The sequence below is a fragment of the Mesocricetus auratus genome, unplaced genomic scaffold, assembly GCF_017639785.1.
Source record: "Mesocricetus auratus isolate SY011 unplaced genomic scaffold, BCM_Maur_2.0 Super-Scaffold_100003, whole genome shotgun sequence".
In the NCBI taxonomy this organism is placed as follows: domain Eukaryota; kingdom Metazoa; phylum Chordata; class Mammalia; order Rodentia; family Cricetidae; genus Mesocricetus; species Mesocricetus auratus.
Genome location: NW_024429188.1, coordinates 82,168,301 through 82,194,514, shown reverse-complemented (window position 1 = coordinate 82,194,514; position 26,214 = coordinate 82,168,301).

Below are 26,214 nucleotides of genomic sequence, written 5' to 3'. Positions count from 1 at the left end.
TATTTACCAATACAACAAATACAAAACAATATAAAGTGTGAACTCCTTTACAAATGTAATTAATATAATTAATGAGATGATAAATGGCATTTTAAATAAATGACAAATTTTAAACCCTTATGGGTTATTAATTCCTTCCCTTATGAGTATAGTGCAATGTTTGAGCTTTTCACTATTATTGTGACTTCCTTTTATTTTTGTTAATCAATAAAACTTAGGAGTCAAATATTATGGAGTAAACATGATTGATCCACAGAGTGATGGAGAAATGATCACCTGACCCTCTTCTCTACTTTCAACAATCAAAGACTTTGCAACTTTTAAGCCCCTCCTTATCATCTCTGTGTCCCCCAGTCTTCCTCTGAATCAGCCAGAAAGTTCTATGGTCCAATCTTTTGGTAATCTCAGAGGACAAAACAAAGAAATCTCATGCAATATACTGTATCTTATATTCCTGGATTATAAAATGACTTTTAAATGTCTTTAAAGTGAAATATATGAGTAGCTATAAGAATAAACAATCCCAATTCCTGTGATGTTGTAGGACATAATTTATAAAACTAAAAATCAAAGCTTACCAAATTCAAACACACTTTATGAAGAATCTGTTGCTGTCGAATAATCTTCTTGTATACTATAAAGATTTGCCACTCAAAGTGGTTTACTAAAACACTGTTTGGTCAGTAACCAGGCAGGAAGTATAGGAGGGGTGACCAAACCAGGAACACTGGGAAGAAGAAGGGTGATGTCAGGAGTCGCTAGCCAGATGCAGAGAAAGCAAGATGAAAGTGCTGTATTAAGAAAGGTATCAAGCCACATGGCTAAACATAGATGAGAATTATGGGCTAATTTACGTTTAAGACCCAGATTTTATCAATTCTGAGCTACTGAACAAGCATTTATATGTGTGATAATTTGTTTTGGGGGGAGTTGCTGGCAGGACAGAAACCTCCATTTACATTCTATTCAGTTAAATTTCATGCAACAAATCCTGTTGAAATATAAACTTGTTTAAAGTGACTACTCCTTAAATTTGGCAACAATTCCACGTAATTTTCAGAGAAATCTAGATAACTTCAGAAGAACTGACACTGTGATAAATATTATCGTAAAAATAAAATGGAGAAATGGCTCCATGAAATTGAAATTGAAATCATATAGCAATGTTATCAATTTAGTTTGGCTTGATTTGTGTAAACCTTATATGTATTTAACATTCCTTTGTGATTTTCTTAGGACTCTGACCACACCACAGGTGTCAATTCAACTACGAAGGACTATTATTTGTTTTCAAATTTTAGAAATTTGAAATGATGATAGACTAAACATTCATTGACATGTTTTTGACATTATTGACTAAATAATATGATCGTGCTACAATATAACAAGTAGTATATCTAGTTTTTAGGCAGCTTTCAAAGTGGGCACACCATTTACATAACCATCAATAATTGAGTTCTCATTGTTCTGGATCTTTGCCAGGAACTAGTGTTGCCAGTTTTGTATGTTCATGCAATACTATTGTTTGATTTTTTCTTTCCTGATGACACATTGTCTGGATCATTTCTTCACATACTCATATATTTTATGTCTACGTTTATTGATGAAATCTCTTTTAGTCATTTTACATATTTTGTTGGATTTATATATGTGTTTTGTGGTATGTATTTTAAGACAGAGTTTCACTCTGTAGCCCTGTCTGTCCCAAAACTCATTATGGCAATCTTCCTGCATTCTCCTTCTGACTGCATGGATTGCAAGCATGAGCCAGTATGCTTGGCTGTTTTGAACGTATGAAAATTATATATATTTTTCGTGAGAGTAAGAGCTCTTTGTGTAATTTAGATAACAGTCTGTGTTATGAAATATACATCTTTTACAAATATTTCCTCCCAGTCCCTATTTTGCCTATTCATTCTGCTGATAATGACTATCATAAACAAACTTTTACATTTTTCTTCAAATGAAAATTATGATTACTTCAATCCTTGGTCATGGTTTTAATAATGAAATCTAAAATTCTATCTCCATATATAAGGTTATCTATTTTTAGCCATGGTCCGACTTTTCTGTCCCACCTGCCAGCTCCCAAATAAACACAGAGAGACTTCCAATTAATCAAGACAGCTTAGCCAATAGCTTAGTTTTATTTTTATCTAGCTCTTACAACTTATATCCATCAATATGTTTCCCCATGGCTTGTTTATCTGATTTATATACTGCCCAGTCTTCTTTCACTGCATCTCATGGTGTCTCTGCACAAGTCTACCCTTCTTCTTCCTAGTGTCCTCTGTGCTTTGAAATCCTGCCAACTATTGGCTGTTCGGCTTTTTATTAAACTAGTCACTGTAACATTTCTTCACAATGTACAAAGAGATTATCCCACAATATTTAACTTTTGAACATTTTGTTTATTCTTGAATTTATATTCATGTCAATTATCTAGTTTCAAATTTGTTTTGAGGGGTTGTGAAGTATATATCTAAGTTGATTTTAACTGCATGTATGTACCCAATTGTCTGTGCTGTATTTTTAAAGCTGAATAATCTTTTCAATATGTGTAAAGGTAGAAATTTGTAATCACTTTATGGATACTATAGAATTTAACAAATGTAAAATTTGCAATTGTATGTAAAACTAAAATGCTAAGGCTGACTACACTGCAACTGCTGAATAATCTTTTCAATATGTGTAAAGGTAGAAATTTGTAATCACTTTATGGATACTATAGAATTTAACAAATGTAAAATTGCAATTGTATGTAAAACTAAAATGCTAAGGCTGACTACACTGCAACTTTTTTACACAAAATTAGACTCTTTTTCTTCTTTTACATTATACTAATTCCTCCATCATAGCTTTACTTTATTGTATTCATTCATTGCCTATTTATTCATTCTCTTTTGTATATACAGTATGCTAGCAATGCTCTTTTTATAAACACTACAATAAATATTTGCCTAATGACTAAATCTATAAACATATCAACCAACAAATCTATACTAGTAGGTATTTAAACAGTGACTGAAAATCAAAGCTTTTATATTAAAGAACTACTCAAACCATTAAAAGTAGTACATTTATTGCTCATAAGTTGTGGATAAGCTCTCTTATTCATAGTATCATCAAAAAGGACAAATTGTTTGTGTCTACCATACACATTTATTAAGATTCTTTTCCTCAAATTAATATACAATATATATAATGATGTTAATTGATATTCATATAAATTTAATATTTCAAAGTGATCATACTCATACAAATTGTTTTCTTTAATGTGTTGTGCCAATGTTTATACTTACTATGAACATACATTTTAATTATAAAATGAGGTAGGATAATAAATACAGAATACTTATATAATCTTTATCAGTTATAGAAATTGTGGACTATATTCTTTTAGAGCAATAATGCGTATGACAAAATAAGACTATGAAACTCTCATACAAAATAGCATCTAATTAAATGCAGTGAAACTTATCAATGTTATGTCAGATGATATATGTAAGAGAAGGGAAATCTAGAAGGCAAGTTTAATTTGTCACTTTTCTCAAAACACCTATGTATTCATGGAAAGAAGCTAACATGGGAAAAGCTGCCTGGCATTGGTGGCTCATGCCTTTAATCCCAGCACTCAGGAGAGACAGACACAGGCAGATCTCTGTGAGTTGTAGGCCAGCCTGGTCTATAGAATGAGTGCCAGGACAGACTCCAAAGCTACACAGAGAAGCCCTGTCTCGAAAAACAAAAAACTAAATAAATAAAAATGGTAAAAGCTGTTTTCCAAAGTTTATATTTAAAGGAGAATATATGGATATTTGGTCCCCCCAAAGTAAAAGTCCTAGTAAATACTCCAAATTAAGGCCTTGAAAGGTATACATTAATGTCTAGGGTAAACTTGGAAGTAGTTTTCCCATGACAATAACTTAGGAACAACTTTAAACAAATACAATGCATCAGCGTATATCCTACTCTTAACCTACCTTCGGCTGTATAGTATTTCATCGTATAAATATTCCACAGTTTCTCCATTCATTCTTTCGTTGAGCGGCATCTAGTTTGCTTCCAGTTTCTGGTTATTACAAATGATGCTGCTATGAACATGCTTGAACTGATGTCCTTGTTGTATGAATGTGTAACTTTTGTGTATATACCTAAGAGTAGAATTGCTGGATTTTGTGATAGATTGATTCCCATTTCCTGAGGAACCAACATCCTAATTTCAAAGTGGCTGTATGAGTTTGCACTCCCTCCAGAAGTGAAGGAATGCTCCCTTTTCCCCACATCCTCTTCAGCAAGATTGACATTTTTACTACATTGATCCTACCTATCCAAGAGCAAGGGAGATCTTTCTATTTTCTTGTAACTTCTTTAATTTCTTTCTTTGAAGACTCAAAGTTCTTGTCATACAGGACTTTCACTTGTCTGGTTAGCATTACCCCAAGGTATTTTATGTTGTTTGTGGCCATTTTAAAGGGTGATGTTCCTCTGATTTCTTTCTCAGCCCTTTGTATATAGTAGGGTCACTGATTTTTTTTGAGTTGATCTTGTACCCTGCCACTTTGCTGAAGGTGTTCATCTGCTATAGGAGTTCTCTGGTAGAGTTTTCTTGGGTCATTTATGTAAACCATATCATCTGCAAATAGTGAAAGTTTGACTTCTTCTTTTCCATTTTGTATCCCCTTGATCTACTTTTGTTTTCTTATTGCTATAGCTAGAAATTCAAGTACAATATTGAAAAGGTATGGAAAGAGGGGACAGCCTTGTCTTGTTCCAGATTTTAGAGGAATTGTGTTGAGTTTCTCTCTATTTAGTTTGGCTGTTGGTTTGCTGTAAATAGCTTTTATTATGCTCTGACATGTTCCTGTTATCACTGATCTCTCCAAGACCATTTTACTTATAGGTATATTCTTTTGTGTTTGCATGGAATGTTCTATAGATGTCTGTTATAACCAATTGGGTCATGACTTCTAATAATTCCTTTGTTTCTTTGTTAAGTTTCTGTCTGATGATCCTGTCTAGGATGAGAGTAGGATGTTGAAGTCCCCCACTATAAGCGAGTAAAGTTTTATGTGTGATTTGAGTTTTTTTACACTTTTTTATTATATATTTAATTGGAAACAAGCTTGCTTTCCATGTCAGTCCCACCTCCCTCTCCCTCCCCTCCATGCCCACTCCCTCTCCCAGCCCCCCCCAGCCCCCAACCCAATCCACACTGCATTCATCAGAGAGGGTAAGCCCCTCCATGGGGGATCTCTCGAGTCCGTCATTTCATTCTGGGGAGGGCCTGTCCAAACTGAGAAAGCATCCCTCACTGTATGATGGGTCCCCAAACTCCATTTGTGTGCCAGGAATAAATACTGATCTACTACCCAAAAACCCCATAGATTGCCTGAGCCTCCTACTGATACCCACATTCAGGGGGTCTGGATCAGTCCCATGCTTACCTCTCAGCCATCAGTCTGGGGTCCAAGATCTTCCCCCTTGTTCAGGTCAGCTGTTTCTCTGGGATTCACCAGTCCAGTCTTGACACCTTTGCTCATCACTCCTAACTCTCTGTCACTGGGTTCCAGGAGTTCAGTTCAGTGTTTAGCTATGGTTGTCTGCCTCTGCTTCCATCTGTCACTGGATGGAGGCTCATGTTTCTTTTTTACAAAAATGGATTTCTTTGCATTTGGGGCATAGATGTTCAGAATTGAGACTTCATCTTCTGGATTTCTGCTGTGATGAGTAAGAAATGACCTCCTTCACCTCTTTTTGATTGATTTTAGTTTAAAGTCTAATTTGTTAGATATTAGGATTGCTACTTCTGCATGTTTCTTTAGTTCATTTGATTGGAAAATCTTTCGCATCCCTTAACTCTGAGGTAACATCTGTCTTTGAAGCTGAGGTGTGTTTCTTATATGTAGCAGAAGGATGGATCCTGTCTTCTAATTCATTCTGTTAGCTTGTGTCTGTTAATGGAAGAGATAAGACCCATTAATATTGAGGGACATTGATGACCACTGATTCGTCATTCTTGTTTGTTTTGGATTTGGTGGTGGTGGTGGTGGTGGAATTGTGTATTGATTTCCACTCTTTTTTAATTTTGGCTGTTGGTAAAGTGGGATTATTCATTTCATATGTTTTTTTCTGTTGTAGTTAACTTCCTAGGGTTGGAGTTTTCCTTCCGGAACTTTCTGTAAGGCTGGATTTGTGGATACGTATTGTTTAAATCTGGTTTTGTCATGGAATATCTTGTTTTCTCCATCTATAGTTATTGAAAGCTTTGATGGGTATAGTAGTCTGGGCTGGCATCCCTGGTCTATTAGTGTTGGTAAAATATCTATCCAGGATTTATGGCTTTCTGAGTTTCCATGGAGAAGTCATGTGTAATTCTATTTCCTGGATATGTTGTGTCAGGGATTTGTTGGACTTTAGATTTTCTTTGGTTGATTAGTCTATTTCTCCTAGTGTATCTTCAATGCCTGAGATTCTCTCTTCCATCTTTTGTATTCTGTTGATTATACTTGCATCTGTAGTATCTGACCGCTTACCCAACTTTTCTATTTCCATCATTCTCTCAGACTTTTTTCTTTTATTGTCTCTATTTCAGCTTTCAAACCTTAAACTGTTTGAATTGATTCTTGTAATTTTTGCTTTGTCATTTCCTCTATTTCTTGAATATTTTTGGTTTGCTTTTTCTTCCATTTCTTTAAGGTATTTTCTCATATCCTCTTTGAAGGCCTCTATAATTTTCATGAAATTGTTTTTTAAGTCATTTTCTTCTGCTTCATCTGTGTTGAGATGTTTATGTATTGCTGGTGTAGAGTCTCTAGACTCTGGTGGTGTCATGTTTGTTTTCTGTTCCTGAATGTATTTTTATATTGTCTCCTTCCCATCCCTTCTTCCAGTGGATGCAGAAGGAGTCTCTTCCTCTCCTGGTGGGTACAGGCAAAGGTTCCCTTCTGGTGGATGAAAGCAAGTCCAATACTCTGGTGGCTCTGCTTTCCTGTGGATGGAGGTGGTCCTAGTACCAGGCTCCTGGCAGTCACAGAGTAGGCTGGACCTTGTCGGGATGAGATCCACAGTGCAAAGTCCCCAGGATTCAGCTGGCTCCAAGCAGGGCACTGGAGGCGCGCCTAAAACAGGCCCAGGTTTACTTTTTCCCATGGGTAGAGAAAGGGACTAGGATGCAGGCAAACTCTGGGAGAGTTGGATCCCATCGGGATGGGACCCACAGTGCATAGTCCCCAGGCCTCACCTATTTCAGAGCAGGACACAGGAATGTGGGCCTGAAACAGTTCCAAGCTTACCTCACCAATCCCTTGGGCATAGAAAGGGACTGGGACGCTGGCAGTCTTTGGGCATGCTGTACCCCGTACCTGATGGGATCCACTGTGTGAAGTCCCCAGGCCTCAGGTCATTCTGCACAGGGCACCAGAAGGCAGATCAGCTACCTTTAGATTTTTAAATCGTGAGCTTCATTAAAGTATGTATTCATTCCCTTTGAAATGCCTGTTAATTGTTCTAGTAGAGTGGCTAGACCCTGACCTGAATGTTAATGATAAGGAAGTAGATAAAAGCCAAACAAGTGCCTGGCTGTGGTGGCACATGCCTTTAATCCCAGCACTGGGGAGGCAAAGGCAGGCAGATCTCTGTGAGTTCGAGGCCAGGCTGGACAAATAGCCTCCAAAACAATACAGAGAAACCCTGTCTCATAAAACCAAAAAAAAAAAGCCAAACAAGTGAAAGACCTGTATCGTAAGAAATTTGAGTCTTTAAAGAAAGAAATTAAAGAAGCCCTCAGAAAATGGAAAGATCTCCCATGCTCTTGGATAGGTAGGATCAATGTAGTAAAAATGGCAATCCTGCCAAAAGCAATCTATAGATTCAGTGTAATCCCCATTAAAATCCCAGCACAATTCTTCACAGACCTTGAAAGAACAATAATCAATTTTGTATGGAAAAACAAAAGACAGAGGATAGCCAAAACAACCCCGTTCAGCAAGGCAACATCCGGAGACATCACCATCCCTGACTTCAAGCTCTATTATAGAGCTATAGTCCTGAAAACAGCTTGGTATTGGCACAAAAATAGACAGGTAGACCAATGGAATTGAATTGAAAACCCTCATATTAACCCACACATGTATGAACATCTGATCTTTGACAAAGAAGCTAAAAATATACAATGGAAAAAAGAAAACATCTTCAACAAATGGTGCTGGCATAACTGGATGCTGGCATGTAGAAGAATGCAGATCGATCCACAAAACTTAAATCCAAATGGATCAAAGACCTCAACATAAATCCAGCCACACTGAACCTCTTAGAAGAGAAAGTGGTTGGTACCCTTGAATGAATTGGTACAGGAGACAGCTTCCTGAACATAACACCAGTAGCACAGACAGTGAGATCAACAATTAATAAATGGGACCTACTGAAACTGAGAAGCTTCTGTAAGGCAAAGGACTCAGTCAGCAAGAAAAAAAGGCAGCTCACAGAATGGGAAAAATATTCACTAACCCCACATCTGACAGAGGGCTGATCTCCAAAATTTACAAAGAACTCAAGAAGCAAGTCTCCAAAACACCAAAGGATCCAATTAAAACGTGGGCTACAGAACTAAATACAAGAGTCTAAAATGGCTTAGAGGCACTTGAGAAAGTGCTCAACATCCTAAACCATCTGGGAAATGCAAATCAAAACAACTCTGAGATACCATCTCACTCCTGTCAGAATGGCTAAAATCAAAAACACCAATGACAACTTATGCTGGAGAGGATGTGGTGAAAGGGAAATACTCCTCCACTGCTGGTGGGAGTGCCAACTTGTACAGCCACTTTGCAAATCAGTATGGAGATTCTTCAGAAAATGGGAATAAACCTACCACAAGACCCAGCAAATCTACTCTTAGAGATATATACAAAAGATGCCCATTCATACAACAAGGATGTCTGTTCCACTATGTTATTAGCAGTATTATTTGTAAGCAACCTGCATGCCCCTCAACTGAAGAGTGGATTGAGAAAATGTGCTACATTTCCACAATGGAGTACTATTCAGCAGAAAAAAAAACAATGGAATCCTGAAATTTGCAGGCAAATGAATGACACTAGAATAAACCATCTTGAGCGAGGTAACCCAGTCACAAAAAGAGGAACATGGCATGTACTCTCTCATATATGGATTTTAGACATAGATCTGGGGAGTGCCAGGCTACAATCCCATGGCCAGAAAATCTGGGAAACAGAACCTCCATTCAGTGGCTGATGGAAGAAGTGGCAGACTCCCACGGCTAAGCTCTGAGCGGAACTCAAGAAATCGAGTGACAGAGAGGGAGGACTGATGACCAAAGGCATTAAGACTGGGCAGGTTTAACCCCCAGAAACAGCTGACCTGACAAGGGTTAGCTCTTGAATCCCAGACTGATGCCTGGGAATCCAGCATGGGACTGATCAAGACCCCCTGAATGTGGGTGTTAGTGAGGAGGTCTAGGTAATCTATTGAGCCTTGGGTAGTAGATCAGTATTTATCCGGGTATACAAATGGACTTTAGACTCCCATCCAACAATTAGAGATGCACTCACACCCTGAACTCTTGGGGAAGGGTCTAGGCCCTGCCCTGGATGAAATGACAGACTATGGACACCCCCATGGAGGGCCTCACCCTCCCTGGGGAAATGAGGGGATATTGGGTGGGTTGGTGGGAGGGCATGGGGGGAGGGGAGGGAAACGGAGAGGGACCTGTGATTGACATGTGAAGCAACCTTGTTTCTAATTTAAATTCAAATTTAAAAAGTATTTTAAAAAACTGAACACTGCCACATCACTTTCCATGAAGCACCTTCACATGGCAGTGATTCACTCAATCCTATCAACAGACATGCTCATCTTTTCCCAAACTAATGTGCAAGAAAATGGCATCTCACTGTGGCTTAATGTGCACTAATGTTTACTTATACCAGAATAGTGTCTTTTCTTTCCATTTTCTCTCCTCCCTCCCCCTCCTTCCCTTCTTTCTTCCTTTCTTTCTTTCTTCCTGGCACTTTCTTTTTTGTATAAACTTTTGTTTAGGTTTTGCTTTAGATTCTTAACCCCCACCCCAGGCAAAAAAAAACCCAAAAAACAAAAAAACCAACAACCTAAGACCAAAATACAACAACTGACTCTGAGGTAAAGTCTTCAATTGGACGCTAGATCTGATAGTGAAGTTTCAGCAATACAAGCAAAGGACCAACAAAGTGAAATGAAGACAGATGCTGTCACATCACCCCCAAGCTGGTCTGAGTTTCAGAGAAGTCCAGCTGGTTCTCTAGCACACAGGAATTTGTTGGTTGGACAGACACAAGGACAGAGGAGGGAAGGGAGGGGATTTCATTGCAGCTTTCCAAGCTCCCTTTGGACTGTGACACTAGCTCCACAGAGCTCGAACTCCTCCTTTAAGCTAGCTCCATCGGGAGCCTGGTGAACTCAGATCTTAGGACTAGCTGAAAAGTGCTTCTAGAAGTGAGAAAGTGGCAGATGAGCCAAACACTCTGGGCTTTGGTTAAGATTCTAACAATAAATCCAGGGAATCTGGACAACAATAACTCCTGAAGCAGTGGATATAGTGTGGCCCATGCCATTTTGTATTCTGCAATTCTCTTACTGAAGTATAAAAATGATTTGACTACTAGATTTTGTAACCCACTGTATAATAAGTAAAATCTTTCCCTCTCCCCCCCCCCAAAAAGCCAAATCATTTAGTCCCTCATAGGCTATGGTAAAGAATATATGTATATGTACACGTGTGTGTGTGTGTGTGTGTGTGTGTGTGTGTGCTTCCTAGGTGTAACATGGAGCCATGAAAAATGTTAAGAATTAATACATATTTTTTAAAAATAATTTATTTTTGTGTGTACATATGTGTATATGTGTGCTTTTCAAGTGCACACCATATGTGTGCCAATGCCCACGGAAACCAGGAGAGGGCATTGGACTCCATGAATCTGAAGTTGCAGGTGCTTGTGACAAATATGGCATGGGTGCTGGAAACAAAACTTGGGTTCTCTATTGTTAACCACTGAATCATCTTTCCAGCCCTAAAAAAATTTAGTTTTTAAAATATCCAAATGGAGTTTGTAAATAACGTTTTTTTTAATCCAGCAAAAAATAGTTAGGATGGAATGGAAGTAATAAGATATTTTTAAAGTTTCTCTTTGAGAGGTTCATTCCTTTATGATTTTCTTTCACATCTGTTGTTTTCTGTATCAGTGCATTCTAGCAGCTTTTTTCTGGCCCTGTAATGCAGAAACCTTGATTTCTTATACCATACGGGAAAAGCATATATTTCTGGGGCTATTATAATGAGACTCATTAGTAGCTCACAGTCTTTTCTATAACTTTTTAAAAGTTGCTGTATACAGCCCTTTTCCCCTAATCCGTTCTCAAAAAAGGATATATGCTTGCTGAAGCCTTATATAATAAGGCTCATCATTAATTCATTTATTTTGTTGCAACCACTATTTGCTTCCATGAACGATTTTAAGAGACAGAATGCAGAAAAATGAATCTCTTCAGTATTAAGTGGAGGAAAGTGTATTTCTCAACCCAATTAGTGGCTTTCTGATATTTGTATGCAGCCAGAAATTAAACATTTTGAACACTGTCATCTTTGCACAAGTTGTTTAAAAATCTGTTTTTGCCTTTGGGGCATGGTAACATGACATTCCTATTCATTGTTGAAGCAAGATAATATATTTTCACTTGATCAGTGATATGGTATTTCATTTATAGGGAAGTCTTGGAAGAACCATTGTCTGGCTTAACACCCACCTTCCCTTCCTAATTGTATACCGATAATGAAAGATCATGTTGAAATAAAGCCACCACCACCTGTGTCCCAAAGTACTGAGGATGAATAGAGCCAACTGCACATCCCTTACAACTTTCCATAGCCTTTAGCTTGTAGCAAAAATTTATTCCCCTAACATTTTATTCTCCTGACATTCATTGATGTGGACATAGAACCTAAGTTGTCCTTATACAGACACTTGTTTATATGAGCTCTTAAGTCTTGCATCTTTTCCCTATGAGTGTAGATATTTAACACTGATCGTGACTGAGAGCATTATTTTTTGAAGTGCTATTCACCTTTTAAAACAATTAAAATTATTCAGCTTTCTTTGTTTTGAAACAAATGTTACTTTGCTCTAACTTCTACTCAAGAGCTCATTTACGTAGTGGGATTAATTAAGGAACAGGCACTTTTCTAAATTTCCTCACTGATATTCTGCAACTTGAATTTATAACTTGCCTCAGGAAGCGTTCTGCTAAAACTGTTTTTTGAAAGAGCCTAAATCCCAAACAACAGACCATGTTGAATGTAAATTAAACAGTGCTCTTGAGCAGAAAATTAAATTGGTTCCATGACATGGGTTTTAAGAAGCTCACATAATATAAACAGTGCTGCAAGTGACTGATAAACCTGCAAATCCAACTGACACCCTACCTTGCTGATAACCAGTGAAGAAAATTAGAGTAATGTGCATAAGCCTATCTCATCCACATTCTTCTTGTCTATTATCTAAACAGGCCAGAAAATATTTTCAAGTAATTAATGACACATAAGTATGGAAACATCAACTGGTTATACACTTTTACAATACTGTTATTTAGTTTTATTAGAAGAATAACCTACTCACCAACTCACCGCAGTCTTAGGTTTATAACTCATGTTTAATAGTTCAAACTTGCTCATTATTAAAGAATATTTTACAGTGATAATAAGGAAATATATAGCGACCTACCTACTATAACTTCAATGGCACTAAAACCTTCTATCACCCCTAATTGGATTCCTTGGAATCATTCACATATCCTGGATATATAGTATAGGTTATTAATTTTTAAGTTATAAAGTAGAGTAATATTCTGCAGAAATATTAGGAAAGGAAATAAGCACAATCTTCTCAAATATATAACAAGGCAAAATTCTCTAACCCAACATTTAACATACGAATACTTGGACACCTTGTTACTGAGAAGAGTGGGGATCACAGACCCTAGCTGGAAACCCACTCCTCGATCAGCCTGGGAGCAGGCAGCTGCAAGACAATGTTTACTGAAAACATGTTTACTGAAAACAATTCAGTGCCATAAATTCCTGATAAGGGCTTGATAAGGGCTCAGTCACTGAAACACTCTGACTTTGATCTTCCTGATGGCTAGCTACTCCCTGCTGTTCCTGATTCTGGGGCCAGAGATATACAGTTCAGTTATCCCACTACTAATTCACATAGAATACTATATCTCTGTCAATTTCTGGCATTATATTAATTTCTGTGGTCTATCATTGTTCTTTTAACAACTGCTAAAAGGAAACATTTATTTTTAATGAGGATGTTTATTTGGATTCTTACAACAACCATATTTTCTAGGGAAAATGTAATCAACCGATAAATTGATGAATTAACATACAGTGTACTTCATGAGAAAAAAATGGAAGTTAACCAGTAACTGATGTCTTAAGGACTAGCCGTTTATGTTTGTAATTCTGGAGGTTGGAAATTTTAAGGTCAAATGCTAGTTGACTAGCTTCATTCTCCTGACTGACATGTGATCATGGTTGTGCTATACTCATCATATGCAGAAAGTAGAAGTAAGGAAATGGGAAATGACTGAGACAAAGAAGAGAACACTAATTTCATGAGCACCCTTCCTGGTCCCTTGTGAACTGGATTATTTCTCAGAGACTCCATCTTCAAGTACAATTGTGCTGAGGTTTATGACAAAAACTCAGTTTGTATGGAAAATATTTCAAAAATAAGTTTCAGGTGATTTGGGCTTGTTTTCTTTTTTCAGTATAGGGCATTGAACCCATCACTTCATCCATTATATACAAGCAATCTACCACTAAACTACATCCTCAATTAAAAACAAAATGAAAGATCACCTCAGGACTCTAAGGTCTTTCAGATTATAGGAAGTGAAGCTGAATTTTAGGAGCCTCCACAATCAGAGAAGAAAATAATCTGATCATTAAGAATATTGGTAATCTAAATGCATGTAATTCAATAAAAAACTATGAGACTTTGAGTGCCTATAAATTCTGGAGACAATGACAAAAGATATTTCCATGAGTTTTAATTTTGCCAGCTTTTCTTTCAGAATATTTTTGTAATCAATTTCATGTTCTTTATTTCATTTACCTATTGCTCATTTAATTAGATTTGGTGACATCCTTATAACTGTTTACTGTAAGTAGATATATGTCTTAACCTTAATTTCTAAACATATATTAAAGAAAACTTTTATTTTTGTTACTTTATTGGAGTTGGTAGATGCTCAAGACTTCAGGAAAATGAAGTGATGGAAATTAAAAGTATATTTTTATTTAAACCATAGTTTTAATATATGATAAGTTATTATGCCAATTTAGAAAAATGATTACCTTTGGACTTTAGTCATCTCAGTCAAGTAAAAGGGAAATAACACCTTGATAAGACATCTTGGGAATCAGGTCATGGGGTACCCCTAAAAGTATTAAATACTCATTTCTGGTACAATAAGACAAGTTCCTACATGACATTCTCTAAAGTAAGTTAAGTACCTTTATTTGAGCCAAATATATCTTCATTTATCTGAATGGTTAATTGGATGATTCAGTTCATTTGCTCTTCTATTTAGCTGACAATTACCATACATACTTGATATGGATTACCTCTTTTCAACAAAATGACATTTCATTGTAAGGCAACATTGAACACAATTTATATTCTTTAATTAGAGAGAAGGCACCTCATGATCTATTTATAGTACCTCAGGGATATCATAGTGAATATCAAATATCACAGCAATGGATAAGTGATGGATAAGGAATCTATTCATCAGAATATCTTATTATTTCAATAAAAACTGTTACTTTGAAAATATACTACTTGGTCTGAGTCACCGTAACATAGTATGTCAAATACTTTAATAACAATATTTTTATTTATTCTTTGAGAATGTCATCCAATGTGCTTTGAACATATTCATACCCATCAACTTTTCCTCTCCCCACTTTCTCAACATTCTTACCACTTATCACCAAAATTTGAGAGACTTTTCTTTCCTCATTAACTCCAGTATGTTTTCTTCAGCTAGTTTTATGACTGGGGCATACTCGGATATGTGTTCACCCTCTCAAGAGTCACATCATTACTGAAAGCTAACAAAAACAACAAAACTCCAAGTCCTCCAACTCCTTGTCCCTCTCCCTAAAGCTATCAACTTCAGCTACTGGTCAGATTTCATGCCCACCTTATTTGCCTAGCTGGAATGTATGCAGATCCTGTGTATGCTCTCATAATTACTGTGAGTTCATATGTGTAGCTGCCATGTTGTGTGTAGCACACACTGTTTCTTTGATATTATTACCCACCTCTGGCTGTGATAATTCTTTAGTCCCTCTTCTGCAAAGCTCTCTAAGCCTTGGGCAAGAGTATGATATTAATGTCCAGTTTAGGTCTGAACACACCAGTCTTTTGCTCTGCACATTTAGCACTTGGGTATCTTTTTTGCTCATATTTATCTTTTGCTGAAACTTTTCTGGTGATGACTGAAAGATACTCTCATATATGGTTATAGCAATAAGTCATTAGGAGTTATTTAATACTACATCCATGAAGCAAGATAATTGTGTTGAGTGCTCATGTGGGGCCTATGATCAGTCTAGACATAGGTTCTTGACCCCTTTAATATTGCCGGGTATTGACTCCATCTCATGTAGAGCACCATTGATTCGATAAGAAGTTGTTTGTTACTCTCATAACATTCATGTCTCTCTTGTACCTGTGGGTTTATCTTATCATTACAGTCATTGCTAGATGTTGAAGAGTTCACAGGTGGTTGAGATTAAGAGTTACATTTCTCCTCTGACAGCGTGTACCCTCTAGCACCTTCCAGCACCTAGTAGGAATGAAACTTAGTATGATTACCAGTTTTATATTCTGTGAATGATGTCTTCTACAATGGGGTTTATAATCATATCTGGAGGGTATCCAGGAGTATTTATAATAGACTGTAATGGTTGAGATTCTATTATGACTCCATTAAGTATTAACTCCAAAGTAATAACCCATTCCTGAAACTGGGATTTTCATTTATTAGGATTTGAAGTGAAGTTGGAGTATTGTCTCAAAGTTTTAGAGTATATACATTAAACTTCCTTTTGTATTTGTATGCATTTTATGAAATTCAGTAGTAGCAGGTTTCTGATAACTATTATACAAAACCCTTTATAAATGCTTTCAACAGAACAATGACAATAGTGAATCTATTATCATCATGAGTTCTTACTTAAATAAAAAAGGTAGCTCCCCATAATATTCCCATTGAAACCTTATGTGTATATTATTTTTAATAACTTACTAACTCCAGTTAGTACTGCCTATATGTGCACAGGTATGGGACCATCCAAAGAGGAATGGGAAACTTACAAATAGCCACATTCGCAAAAAAATTATTCTCCACCACTAGCAACAATCAATTTCCAGCAGTTTCCCAGAAGCGCATGGGGCCTGGAGTTCTTCTACTCCATTTACGCTAAGATTTTTGCAGGCTTGATCTTGTACATCTTGTACAGGTTTTATACAGATAACTATAGGCTCTGTGAGTTCCTAAGTGTAATACCTGCATTATGCCTAGAACAGATTGTTTCGCAACACTTTTCTTCATTTTCTAGCTCTTTCCAACTCATCTTCCATAATTTTCTCTGTGCCTTGCTATCAGAGGGTTTAATACTGATGTTCCATTTAGGGCTGATCTCCTCAAACTCTTAATCCTTGTATTTTAACCTTCTATTAATCTGTGTATTGACTTCTGTCGACTGTAAAAAGATACTTCTCTGTTCAAGGTTGGGAGTAGTCCAGATTTACTTGTACAAATGCACATATTTAGATGGTAGTTGGACTGCATGGCCATTCATCAAAATACCATTAGGTCCTACCTTGGGGGATATGACTTCTCCAGCCACAGTCATTTGACCACAATTACTGTACCAATTAAGAAATTCCTTATTATAGAGCAGGTCACAATTATAAACAGGAAGCAATTGTTACTTCCTTACATTTGTTCCACTATTGCACCATGGAGAATATCTTGTCTGGTATTTCAGTGTTATACATGAAAATTTCAGTGATGAGCAAGACCTCTGATATCTTTTCCATGATACCAGAGATTGACTTTTCTGTATCCTGCAGGAAAAAGTATATTATATCTTCAGTGATATGGTCTTATATAGCTATGATGGGTCAACAAGGGCAATGCCTATAATCTGTGATGTTTTAAAGATATCTGGGTCCTCTCTGACTAATAATTCATAGTAATGTATCCTATGTCTTGTACTGTGATTTTCATTTAATGACCCATGTCTTCTGAGAGAACCCTTGTAAAGTAGCTTGCTACCTAGTGGGTTTCCATAAGGCTTATGGTAAGGTCTTAGCCTTGGATAACCCACCCACTATTCCCTACTCTACTCTATCCCCTCATTATCACTTGCCCTTAACCCTTTAACTCCCAGTATTGTCATCTCTTCTTTTAATTTACATTTGTTCTACTTTCCCTCCAATTATTTTAAATTGGAATATGAGATAGTATCATTTCATAGGGCTTTTAATTTGTTTTTCTTCAGTTTATCCTTCTCCTTCACACACTGGTTTCCCCCATATTTTCATGGTCTTACTGTTTAAACCTTTCTATCCACAGCTTTCTGCCTTCCCACATTTGCTTTACCTATAATGTACTATTTCCCTCCCTTAAAGTAACTACTCTATAAAAACTCCCTTTCCAGTTTCTTGGCTTGCAATTGGACTCCAATTTAAGCACACAAAACAAAAGATTTGAAACTAGGGTCTACTTATGAGAAGGAACATACAGTGTTAGTCTGTCTGGGTCTGACTTACTTCCCAAATATTTTTGCCAGTTCCATATAGTTATCTGAAATTTTCAATATTGCATTTTTTTCTCTAAAGTTGAGTAATATTCCATTCTATATACATGTTACATTTTTATTAATTAATCTGCTGATGGAAATCTACATAGATTATATTTTATACCTATTTTGTATGAACCAGAATTGAACACGACTATACAAGCGTCTTTGTAGTAAGATATTGAGTCCATTAGATATATGATCAGGAATAGAGCAGGGTCACATGGCTGCTCTATTTTTGGTTTCTAAGAAACTTTCAAGCTGATTTCCAAAGTGGCTACACTAGTTTACACCCTTGCCAACAATGTGTAAGAGCTCTCCTTTAATCAAATTTGAGCTGGCATTTGCTGTGATTTGTATTCCTGATGATGGTCATTCTCACTGAATGATGTGGAATTTTAATTTTTAATTTTCATTCCCTTATGGCTAAGGAAACTGAGGACTTTGAGAGGTGTCTTCTGGGCTACTTGCATGTTTTCTTTTGCGATCTTTCTGTTCAGAACTAAAGCCAAATTTGAGCTGAGTTATTTTCTCAATGCTCAGATTATTTTAGGTCTTTTTAAATTCATTCTAGACACTAATCCCCATCAAAAAGCAAAATCTATTTTTCCAGGCCCTGGCTTTTTAAATATTTTACCATAAGGAAATAGTAAATGTTTAAGAGACATGTATAGCTGAGTCTAAATATTACATATGATATATATATATATATATATGTGTGTGTGTGTGTGTGTGTATGTATCAAAACACTACAGGGAGTTAGGAATAAAAATAATATGAGAAGAGTAAATTTAGAATCATAACTGTTTCATAAAACTAAAATAATTTGTTGTTAAAATTCACTGTACATGAACATTATATAGAGTTTTTAGTAAGTTGCACATACTCTGTTTTAGATTGGGATTGGCATATGTAATCTCAATAGTCACCACAAATGAGTCAGCTAAGGTTGTGTCGTACTGATTCCAAAAGTGGACCCCACAATCTGTAAGAGAAGACTTCAATTTAATATGCTTCTAAGTATAAGTACATTAAACTGAAGAGCTGAAGTAATTCAGCTAGATCACTACTTGTGTCTATAAGGACATCTATGAAGAACATTTGAAGGTCATGATTTTTACATGAATTTTATTTATCAGAAGCTATAATATGCTGGAAATTGTCTTGTCCCACCAGGTCCTGCCACCCTTGACCCCTAAATAAACACAGAAAGACTTATATTAATTATTAAATTGTTACCCAGTGGCTAGGGCTTCTATTGGCTAACTGTCTCTTAATTATTAACTCATAACTACCAAGCTATATATTTTCACATGATCTTGGCTTAACAGAGAATTTCTGGACATGTTACTCCTTTGTGGTCTACATGGCATCTGATTGTGGCCCCTCTCTGCTTCTTTTCCCAGGATTCTCCTTGTCTCCTAGCCCCGCCTATCTTCCTCCCTGCATTAGTCAAATAGTGTTTTATTTGTCAATTAATAAGAGAAACATATATTCAGAAGAACATCCCCCATCAATGACCAGCAGATGAGGCAAACTTTGCATAACATTTGCACTTTATTATTTATAACAATGCAATTTGAAACCCAATTAGAGTCAAAGATGTATTCTAAAGCTTTGTACCAAAAGAACAGGATAAGGTTATCTGCATAGCTCCATTAGTATCCATCTTTCCTCTATTCACCTGTCAGTTTTGGAATAATAGACATTTTCTGGGGATATACATTACTTCCAATGGAGTTTGCAGTATTTCACTGAGATCTGAGACAATTTCTATTATTTATATTTTGCATTCAGCAGACAGAAAGTTAAGACGAAAATTACTGAAGACTCCATGCCACCTAAAATATATACTGCAGAATTATATTTTGTAACATAAGCAGACCAATTTTGTGAAAATTTCAATTTAATTTTAAAAGTTCCAAAATATTATTGGTAAGAAAATGCATGTTTTCAAATCTTTGCCACAATAAGAAAGTTAAATATGATCTTAAAGTATAAAGAGACTCAGAAAGGTTGACTATTGGGATTTTGTGACAGAATAAGTTTAGAAGGGAAAGCATACAGCATTTTCTAAATTTTTTTTTGGTTTTTCGAGACAGGGTTTCTCTGTATTGTTTTGGAGGCTGTCCTGGAACTCACTCTGTAGACCAGGCTGGCCTCGAACTCATAGAGAACCGCCTGCCTCTGCCTCCCCAGTGCTGGGATTAAAGGCGTGCGCCACCAACGCCCGGCTGCATTTTCAATTATTAAAATGTAATATTATTACATGGAGGTCAGGGCAAGTGCCTGTGCCATGGCCTGAGTGTAGAACTCTGAGGACTACTTTTTGGAGTTTCTTCTCTCCTTTTTCCCTTTATATAAAGTTCTAGGAATTGAACTCCCATCACCAGATTTTCACATTTCCCCATTGATCCATCTTACTTCCCAAGATCATATGCTTAAAGAATAATTTGTTTCTCATATGATGTATCAGAGGCTTCTCATTCTACATGAATATAACTAACAGGTACATTTGGGGAATTTTTAAGCAAGAAAACATGCATTAGTGATTTGAATTTAACATTTGACTAAAGATACAACTACAATTCAAAATAGAGGGGAAGAATAGGGTAAAATGGTGTAATACTTAGTCAAAATACAAAAATACATACAATAACTTCTTTTATTTAATCCCAGCTCTCTTCCATCAGGGGTTTGCTCTTTTAAACTAGTAAATACTTTATAATGCAGGAATCTAGAATTCTTTAGGTTTATGCTTAGGAAAATTCATAACAATTCTGTAAAAATACATGTTTAAAAATTAAAGGCTTCTCACTATGGAAACATGCTAATGGGTGAAACTTCGGGTGGGATAGCATTATAGCAGCATATTTGTGACAAATGCCTTGGTATTTATTAATGAAGCATATAGTGTTTGTCTGAAGGAAAAAATCTTTCTTGTTCTTAATTTCTTATTGACTTTTTCTTTGTACGAGGAATACAGACAAAATTTCAGTTCAGCATATTGTGCTAAAATTGAACTATGTGTGTTGTTCTCATATTCCTACATAAAACAAAATATGCTTTGTATTTCTTTGCTGTTTGTTGTTGTTTTGTTAGCTGATTGATTGGTTACCACTTTGTTGCTAAGAATTCGATATTTTTGAATTTCTGCATTTAAAAGATTCTTCTGCCTCAGCCCTGTAAGTGTGGTATTTAGGGCCCTGCCATCACAGCTGACTTGTGTTTTCTCTCTTATTCCTTCCATGTCGTTAATAGGTGTGTTCTTCAACAATGGGCCATTTTAACTTGAACCCATTTTCTTAAACATCACTGCATTGAACTCTTACTCTCTGAAATTGACTTGGCTTCCACACTGGGCAGGTAACACAAAAGGTAGTCAATAGGAATCTTCCCTTCCACTTGAACGCTTTATTGCTTAGTGTTAAGAAATATATTGATTTTAAAAAAATCACTCTGTAAGGAATTTAACTAGTAATTCCTAAGAATCAAGTCTCCTTGGTTAAATTGGGCATCTGACTTAGAAATTGTGAAGATCTTATGAAAGCACAGATTCCCCATCTTAACACAAATTGCTGTCTCCACCCCATACTTTACATATATATATGTATCTGCAGCTCCTTTCTCTCTGGTTTCGCATACAGATGTTCCTTTGATTCTATTTAAAATTAAAATTCTTGTTGTCTCCTCTAAGTTGTAATATAATACTCCATGACTCCATGTTTCGCTGAAGTCACTTGTCATTTCCTCAGTATCACTCCAAGTCTAATTCAAATTTTATGATATTGCCTGATACACTCATGGAAATGGGTGAATGGGAAAACTTCTCTTTAGAATTAACGATATCACACATCTTAAATTCACCATAGATTTTTTTTATACCCAATTTTTACCAGAAATCATTTTGCTTCAATTCTTCCAAAGTTATTCTGTTCAAGATAATTATAGTAATCACTCTTATCAATGAAGGCTCCAATACTCCTAGTAGATTCCTCCAATAACTAAATACTAAAACCATATTAACTACGTTATCTATGTAGTCTACTTATAATATATAAGTTAACACATACATTTTAATTAACAGAATAAACATCTGTATATTGTGGCTTTAACTTATGCAAGTGAAGATGAAACAACAAAATAAGCATAGATTTATTTCCACAGAATTTCACTGGCAGATTTTTCTCTTACCATATATCTTTTTTTGTGAGTTTTATGTTCCTTATTATACTAAAGAATTTCCCCTTGTTACATAGTTGGAAACACTTTATAGTTTCTATTTTGCATATCTAAACTGCTAGGCTTAGTACTTTTGAATATTAAGAGCATCATTTAATAAAATAAGTATTTTTGTGCAATTGCAGTGCAGCACTGCAGCAATCATAGAACCAAGATAGTCACTAAGTGACTAATGACCAGCTAGCCTATATAGTGTGGGAATGCTGTACATATATGACTCATGTCTCATATGAGACAAAAGAGGACAGCATGAAACTTCATCACAGCACACAAAATGACAATTTGTAGCTTACAATTTACTTACTTCTGCAATTTTGCGTTTTGATTGTTCAGGTCATAAGAAAGTGAAACCATAGACAGAGGTGAAGAGACTCCTCTAACATACCTGCTCCTTCCCATTTATTTTTTCTTCTAATTTTATAAGGGGAGTGTTCTAATATTGTAGAAAGGGCTGTCTTCAAACTCATTCTAATTTTCTGCCTCATTATAGCTTTATAATTTTGGTTTTATTTTTGTTTTCATTTTTTTAAATAGAGTCTTAAACTTGACCTTAAATTTAAAATATAACTAAGAAAATAGAGTTGAAAACATACAAATAAGTAGTATTATATGGACTGAACAGGTTATATCTAGGAATATGCAAGTGATAACAATTAGTGAAAGAATGTGGTCATGAATTTGAAGGAGAGTGGGGAAGGTTGTATGGGAGGGTTTGGAAGGAGAAAAGGGGAGGGGGAAAATATTGTGATGATATTATAATCTCAAAATTTAAAAAGAAATTGCACTTGACCTCCTGATTTTCCTGCCTCTACCGCCCAAGTGTTGGGGTTACAACACACATTGTCAAGCTTAGATATGCAATTTCTGCTTGCCATTTTGTTTTGTTTTAGTTGGTTTGGTTTCTGAGACAGGATTTCTCTGTGTAACAGACCTAATTGTCCTGGAACTCACTCTGTAGACCAGACTAGCCTCAAACTTGTAGATCCACCTGCCTCTGCTTCCTGATTGCTAGGATTAAAGATGCGTGCTGCTGTGCCAGTCTGTGATTTCTCTTATAAATACAGTGTGTGTGTGTGTGTGTGTGTGTGTGTGTGTGTGTGTGTGTGTGCGTGTGTGCGTGTGCGCGCGTGCACCCATGTAGATTTAAGAGGATTCTTGAATTTGGTTCTTTCCTTCCATTTTATGGGTCCTGGGATCAATCTCTGGTTATCAGGCTTTGCAGCAAGTGTCTTTACCAACTCGTATTCCAAATGGTTCTGTGATTTTTTAAATGAAAAATTCTATAATTGTGGTGCTCTATCTCAAAATTGCAACAGTATTTAAAACTGCTGACCCTGGCTTTTGTTCAAGAAGTTTTCTCATTTCTTCCATTTCTATAATATTTTATTATTGCCTCTTGTTCTACTTCTCTACTTATTTTTGTTTTGTTTTTAAGGTTTTCCTCCGGTTCTCTTTAAATGGGAGATTATAATAAAGATTAATTCCTACCTTTGAAATTACTTCTCTGGACTAATACCCTGTTGAATTCTATCTCATACCATTCTACTGTCATCTGTACATCTGTAGGCTTGTCTTATCCTATCATTATATGTCAACTTTTATGATATAAATTACATAATGAACATTTCTATAATTGTACTTTAGATGATTGTTTACCAGGTTGCTTTACTATGAACATAGTAAATCAGTCCCATAAGAATGGGAAACTCATTGATTTGTTATATATTATTATATTTCTCACAAATATAAACTCTTCTTTCTAATTCTTTCATGTGTATGTTTTCTTTTAAATCTCACTTTCAAAGTCTCAGAACTACTTTGATCCAAAAATGTCTCTATGTATTAGTTCATGTGATGACCATGAATGTAAATAAATTGTATTTGTCAGTGCCTATGACATAACATGCCATTTCTATGCATTAATTTAAAAACTCCACCAAAATACAATTGTCTTGTTTTATCTCGTATGCACACCAAAATTTATTGCACAAAAAGTATCAGTTACATACTGCTGTTAGATTTTATTGAGTCATGGGATGTACTCATATGCTAGTGTTCATTCAAATAAATGGTAAGTTATTTTCTTAGTTGTGCTGTAATTTCTGTTTTTTAAATTTATATATTTATGTTACTCCCCAAATGCAATTTCCCTCTCTCCTCTCCCCCAATATCCTACCCTCATGCCCTCTATTGCCCCGATCCACTCTCCTCTGTTTCTGTTCAGAAAGGGCATGCCTTCCGTGGGTATCAACAAAGCATGGCATATCCGTTGCAGTAAGACTAAGTTCCTCCCCATGCATTTAGGCTGAACAAGGCAATCCAGTATGAGGAATGGGATCCCAAGAGCCAGCTAAAGCATTAGGGATAGCCTCTGTTCCCATTGTTAAGAGTCCCACAAGTAGATGAAGTTATACAACTGTCACATATATGTAGAGGGCCTAGGTCAGTACCATTCAGGCTCCCTAGTTGTTGGGTCAGACTCTGTGAGTGACTATGAGCCACGCTAGTTGTTTCTGTGGGTTTTCTTATGATGTCATTGACCCCCTGTGGCTCTCATATTCCTTCCTTCCTTTCTTCAGCATGATTCATTAAGCTATGGTTAATTTTGGCTATGGGTCCTTGTATCTGTTTTCACCAGCTACTGGAGTAAGGTTCTCTGATGACAATTGGGGTAGCCACCAATCTGATCACAAGAGATGGCCAGTCCAAGCTACCTATGCATTATTGCTCTATTTCTAGGAGTCTTTGTGGGTAATTCTTATAGATTCATAGGAGTTTGTTTCCCTGGTATCAGGCTTCTACCTGAACCAAAATGCCCCCTTTTACAGTCCTCTCTTTCAGAACTCTTCCTCTCTATTAACCTTCCAACCAGATCCCACAAGTTTCTATCCCCACCTATCCCAATTCACCCAGATCTTCCAAGAGAGATCCATATGCCCATTTTTGGACCCTAATTGTTACCTAGCCTCTATGTGTCTGTAGATTGTGGCATAATTCTCCTTTACTTTACATGTAGTATCAACTTGTAAGTAAATACAAACCATGTTTGCCTTTCTGAGTCATGGTTAACTCACTCAGAATGTTGTTATCTGGTTCCATCCATTTGCCTTCAAATTTCCTGATGTCATTGTTTTTAATAGCTGAATAATAATCTATTGTATAAATGTACCACATTTTTTGCTACCAAAACTTTGGTTTAGGGGCATCTAGGTTGTTTCCAAGTACTGGATTTTATGAATAAAACTTCTCTGAATAGAGCTGAGAAAGTGACCTTCTGGTATGATTTAGTATCTTTTAGGTATATACTCAAGAGTGGTATAACTGGATCTTGAAGTAGATTGATTTCCAATTTTCTAAGAAACTGCTATATTGATTTACAAAGTAGCTGTACAAGTTTGAACTTCCACTAGCAATAGAGGAGTGTTCCCCTTGTTCCACATCCTCTCCAGCAAAGGTTGTCATTGGTGTTTTTGATATTAGTCATTCTGACAGGTGTAAGATAGAATCTCAGAATTGTTTTGATCTGCATTTCCCTGAAGGCTAAGGATATCGAAAATTTCTTTTTATTTCTTTGCCATTTGAGGTTCTTCTGCTAAATATTCTCTGTTTAGATGAGTACCCCATTTCTTAACTTGATGTTTGGTGTTTTGATGTCTAATATTTTGAGTTCTTTATATATTTTGGAGATCACATGCGGGGCTGGAGAAGATCTTTTCCCATTCTTTAGGCTGCTGTTTTGTCTTATTGACAGTGTCTTTTGCATTAGAAAAGTTTTTCAGTTTCAGGATGTCCCATTTATTAATTGATGATATCAATGTCTATGCTACTGGTGTGATATTCAGGAAGTTATCTCCTGTGCTAATACATTCAGGCTATTTCCCACTTTCTCGTCTAGCAGGTTCAATGTAGCCAGATTTATGTTGAAGTATTTGATTAATCAGTTGGACTTGAGTTTTGTGTAGGGTAATAGATATGGATCCATCGGCATTCTTCTACATTCCTACATCCAGTCCTGCCAGCACCATTTGTTGAAG